Raw genomic sequence first — 6000 nt, 5'->3', positions numbered from 1 at the left:
ATATTCATTTATCATTAAAAGTAATTATTTTTAAATAAAAATGACATCTGTTCCTTAAAAAAAATTTTAAGCAATATGGAAAAGTACAAAAAAGAAAAGCAGCACGTCTCAAAATCTCACCACCCAGAAATGAGTATTAACATAATTCAAAAAGCCTCTCTATTTATATATAAAGGTAGAAGATGAGAGACAGAGAGAGAGAGAGAGAGAGAGAGTTTTATGACTACCAAGGTTATTTTAATTACTGAATTTAAGTTTGTTTTACTTTAACACAATAAAAAATCTATAATTAAACTGAAGTAATTCAGTTTCAGATAACCTTTTTTTTTCCTCCATCATGGGAGAAGTTACTAAGATATGCCTGAGGTTAAGAAAAAACTGCAGAAATCATTAAGAAGTTTGAGTGTTTCTTTTATGTTTCAATTTTGGATGATCTCAATTGGTTCTCTGCAGATAGACGATGAAGTAATTAGCACTCACACTTCCTTTCACTCTCCTTCACCTCCTAATTTTAAAAATCTTTCTATTATTTTTACTTTGTCAGAATTTGTAACATTTTCAATTTATTCCACTGCTAGAATTCCATCAGTTGTTTAATCTTAGTTCTCTATTTAAATACTGAACTGTCGACCATCAGCACTTTTACCTTTTACCTTGGTGTCTTCTGTTCCTGATTTTTTTTTTTCATTCATCTCCTGCTCCTGATTGGCTGGATTTTTTTTCCCCAAGAAGGCTCGTGTGTTTTACTCCGTGAGTTCTTTTATGCTTGAGAATACCTGCAGATGGCTATGTGTAACCATTTTAGGTCATACTTTTTCTCTCTTCAAGCTAGGTAGATGGTGTGTGTGTGTGTGTGCGTGTGTGTGTGTGTGTGTGTGTGTGTGTGTGTGTGTGTGTTGTTTTGTTTTGTTTTTAGAGACAGGGCCTCACTCTGTCACCCAGGCTGGAGTGCCCTGGCGTGATCATGACCCACTGCAGCCTTAACCTCCTGGGTTCAAGCAATCCTCCCACCTCAGCCTCCCAAGTAGCAAGAACTACAGGCGTGTGCCACCACACCTAGCTGATTTTAAAAAATATATTTTTGTAGAGACCAGAGTCTAGCTGTGTTGTCCAGGCTGATGACATTGTTTCATTGTCTTCTAGCTTGAGGTTTTTTGGACATGTTCGTATCTGTTTTGATTCTATCCCCACCCACCCCCACGTTCATGGATGATTTGCCTTTTCTGCCTAGATACCTAAATAACTATTTTCCCTTGAAAATTGTTAACTTAACCAGACTATGTTTTGATGTCTGTTTAAAGTACTTTTTGTCTGGCATACAGTATAAATCTTCCTCTGCAGATTCAGTTCTTTCTTCATTTTGGAAAAACTCTTCCTGTATTGTGTGTCTAAATGCATATTTTGTTACACTTATTGGATTATCTACATCAATTAGGGACACCAAGAATCTTATGTTTGATTTTCTCTTGGTTCTCTTATTATCCTCTCCCTAATTACTTTACTCCCTCTGTGGCAAATTATGCATTTACCATGATTATCATAAACCTTTTACTATCCATTAATTCAATTTTCAATCATGTCTTTCCTGTTATTTGGCATTTCTAATTTGTATATTAGGTCTATAATGGTGTTGTTTCAGTTTTTGATTCATTTCTTTAGCTCTGACAACTTTTTGCTCTCTCGGTCATTTTTTCATCTCAATTTTGAGGTCTTATTTACCCAGGTTCATATTCTGAGGCATTTATAGTTCAAAGCACTACCTGGAGGATGTGTTTCATGGGTTTATGTTTTCTTCCATACTGGTTTCTTCATAGTGCATACATTATCTTCCTTCCTCCCCACTCCACCCTTTTTTGACCGTACCACATATACATGGTCATCTTTTCATCTTAATCTTGTTTCATAGGGGCAGCTCCAACCAGATCTTTTTGTAACTGCTATATAGTGTGGATGAAGTCTCCTTGGCCCCCATCTCACCTTATCTCAGATGAGTTTGTTGTCCTCTTTCTGAGCTACAGTTTTTCTTCGTTATATCAGGTATTAGGAAAAGGAGAATCTGTGATCATGGTTCACTCTGTTATCTTTACCGTGAAATTATTAGGATTTTTTTTTTAAATGCAAATCTCATCCTAATGCCATATCTTGCTTAAAACTCTTCAGTGGGTTTTTAAAACTTTTAGGAAAAATGTCTAAACTTCCTTCCTCACATCCAAGACCCTTTATTATTTGGCTTACCTACCTTCCTAGCCTGAGGTCTCCTATCACTCTCTATCACATTTGCTGACTGCTCACAGGAGGCTTTTTGTTGGGCCTAGATTAGAACTCAGAACCCTTCTCAACACAGGGCTTCAGGTAGCCTATTGGCCATCTGGACTGTAGTTAAATTCCATTTGTCATTCAAAACTTAGTTCCAATGTAACCAAAATGGAACTGATGAGAGAACCAAGGTCAAGACTGGGATGGCGATTTTGGAAATGGAAAGGGAGACACAGTGTCTATATCTACTGCCAAAGCTGGAAAGATGTAGCCTTTATAACTATATAATCATCGTTTGTCATCAGTGTCTTTTCCAGTATGGTGTAAATTTTTTTTTTTTTTGACAGAGTCTCATTCTCTTGCCCAGACTGGATGGAGTGCAGTGGCATGATCTTGGCTCAATGCAACCTCCACCTCCTGGGTTCAAGCGATATTCATGCCTCAGCCTCCTGAGCAGCTGGGATTACAGGCACCCGCCAACACGCCCAGCTAATTTTTGTATTTTTAGTAGAGATGGATTTTAACCAAGTTGGTCAGGCTGGCCTCAAACTCCTGACCTCGGGTGATCCACCCGCCTCAGCCTCCCAAATTGCTGGTATTATGCCACTGTGCCTGGCCAGCGTAGTGGGTTTTAAACCCAGACTACCTGGACTCAGGACTTAGCTCTGCCACTTGCTATCTGTATGATTTTGGGGGCGACATTATGTAATCTTTACGTGCCTGTTTCGTTATGAGAATTAATAAATGTATGTAAAGCTTTCACTAGTTATATGTTCAAAAATGTTACTTAATGTTTTTTATTAAAAGGCACCGTCACGGACAGCAATAATGGTTCCATACCACCCAGAACGAATACCTGATAACCTGGGAGCTGTCCGTGGTGCTAAAATAGCGCTCCCCATCATAGGACAATGTCCCCACTGTTTGTCATATTTTTAGCCCTATATAGGGTAAATCCCTTGTTACATCTTCCCAGCTTTGGCAGTGGATGTAGAAATTGTTTTTCTCTTTCCATTTCCACAACCACCATCCTAATCTTGACCTTGGTTCCTTCACCAGTTCCATTTTGTGTGACTGAGGTTAGCTTCCTAACTTATCTTCCTACGTCTAGACCATTTAATCACATTCTCATCCTCCAAATCCTTCTTAATATGAAGTCATATCCCTACTTACTAACTCAAGGGAATTTCGAAGGAGTATTTTATTTTATTTTTGAGATGGGGACTCGCTCTATCACTCAGGCTTGAGTGCAGTGGCGTGATCTCGGCTCACTGCAGTCTCAACCTCCCCGAGCTCGGGTGATCCTCCTGTTTCAGCCTCCTGAGTAGCTGGAACTACAGGTGCGTGTCACCACACCTGGCTTATTTTTGTATTTTTTATAGAGATGGAGTTCACTATGTTTCCCAGGCCGGTCTTGAACTCTCGGGCTCAATCAAAGGAGTAGAAACAATGCAAATGGCAACATGAGGTAAGGTTAAACGATAATATATCACTGAGATATGCATATTGAGCAGCCAATAAAGGTAATTATTAAGGCTATGTAAAATATAGGAAACATTAACCAAGGGAAAACAGCAGACTATAATATGGTTTAAACATCACTAATTCATTTATTAAACACGTACCAAGCACACCTATTTTGGGGTAGGCCATGGAGATGTAAGAATTAAGACAGTCCCTTCTTTAAAGGAGTTCCGAGTCTAGTAGGAGAGATAGCTGTGTAAATAGATTGCAGATGGACATGCATTTGGACGAAGACTAAAAAGGAGCATGGAATTAAATATATAAGTAGCACTAGGGGTGCAAGTCCGGGTGAATTTTGTCTTTTTAAATATCCACTAAGGGCTGAACTCTGGCACAGAGCTTTAGAAGAAAGAAGAAACTAAATTCCTATGATAAAGGCGACACACAGCTCTAGGTAAGTTCTTTCCCACTCTACCCTGCATCTTCAGGCCACAAAAAGAAGAAGAAGAAAAAAAAGATCAATAGAATGTCAAGCCCCTAAATTGTGGTTCAGAGAAGTTGAACAGGCCTTGTCAAGGGCAAGAAAAGAAATAGCATAGCAACCACGCAGACCTCCTACAGCAAAATAAGGGACCCAGAATATCCTTAAGTGACTGTGATATTGGAATAAAAAATAAAAATTAAAAAGTCACACATCCCAGGGTTCCCTAAGAATGGTTTATTGACTCACCACCTCTACTTTGTGGCTCATTCCACTGTACCCTTTGAAGAATATTCTTGCTGGGCATGGTGGCTCATGCCGTAATCTCAGCACTTTGGGAGGGCTAGGTTGGGGGATCACTTGAGGCTAGGAGTTTGAGACCAACCTGTGCAACATAGCAAGACCCCATCTCTACAAAACAAACAAAAAGAATTGTAGAGATGGGTGTGGCAGCATGCACCTGTAGTCCCAGCTACTTGAGAGGCTGAAAAAAGAATATTCTTCACTCTTCCCATTCAAATATTATATTTTTTCAAGCTAAGAACTCATCTCCTTTAAGAATTCTTTCTTAACTAATGTCACTTTATTCTAGTATAAATACTTGAAAGTCAGTTTTAGCGGATATAAAATTATTGGCTCACGTTTTCACCACTTTGAAGAAATTCCAGAGAGAGAAGTCTGTGTGATACATTAACATCCACCTATCACTGGTCAATCTCTTGGGTTCTGGAGTCAGATTTGGGCTAGACGTGTGTCACTAATTAAACATGCAGCCTTTGGCAAGTTGTTTCATCTCGATAAATCTTAGTTTCATAGTCTATCATATGGAGAAGATACTAACAACAATCCTGCAGAGTTTTGTGAGGATGAAACAGATTGATACATGGCTTTTCACAGTGCCTGGAACATATAAAGTACTCAATGCATGTAGCTGTGATACATGTTTCCTTGAAATTTTTCTTGGTCTTTCTCAGGGAAATATGGATTGATTTAATCAATAATGTATACCGCCCCATAGTAGGTATTTAATAGATGCCTTATGAAGGATTCATATTTAGGAACATGGTAAAGGAAAACAACATTTAATTACTAATGCTTTTCTAAATGGAGGATGACAGACTGGTAAGAAATTATGCCAGTTGATAACATTTCTTATCTACAAAAAGAAGAAATTATTATTTCTCTTTTACTATTTATGTAAAATTGTAAACTAGTTCCTTTTTGTTCAATTTTATATCAAATGCCTATCTACCTTAATAGGTAATGAAAGAAGTAAGCTTGACCTCCTGATGCCAGTATACTTCCTACTGTACTAAGATGAAGACCTATGAATCCAGCCTGCAGATCAAGAGGGCTGAATAGGCCAGGTGCGGTGGCTCACACTTGTAATCCCAGCACTTTGGGAGGCCGAGGCAGGTGGATCATCTGAGGTCAGGAGTTTGAGACCAGCCTAGACAACATGGTGAAACATCGTCTCTACTAAAAATTCAAAAATCAGCTGGGAGTGGTGGCGGGTGCCTGTAATCCGAGCTACTCGGGAGGTTGAGGCAGGAGAATCGCTTGAACCTGGGACGCGGAAGTTGCAGTGAGCCGAGATGGTGCCTATGCACTCCAGCCTGAGTGACAAGAGTGAAACACTGTCTCAAAAAAAAAAAAAATTAAGGCTGAATAACAGTGTTTGTGACTGGTGGAGAAGTTAAACAATTAAGAAAAAAGGGGAAAATATAGTGTTCTCAAACATTAGATGGTTTTCAAGGAATCAAATAATATGGCTGAGTTTAGAAGGCTAATGGAGATAT

This window comes from Pan paniscus, chromosome 10, assembly GCF_029289425.2.
Source record: "Pan paniscus chromosome 10, NHGRI_mPanPan1-v2.0_pri, whole genome shotgun sequence".
NCBI lineage: Eukaryota > Metazoa > Chordata > Mammalia > Primates > Hominidae > Pan > Pan paniscus.
The sequence above is the reverse complement of the archived record's forward strand: the minus strand, read 5'-3'. Positions refer to the sequence as shown.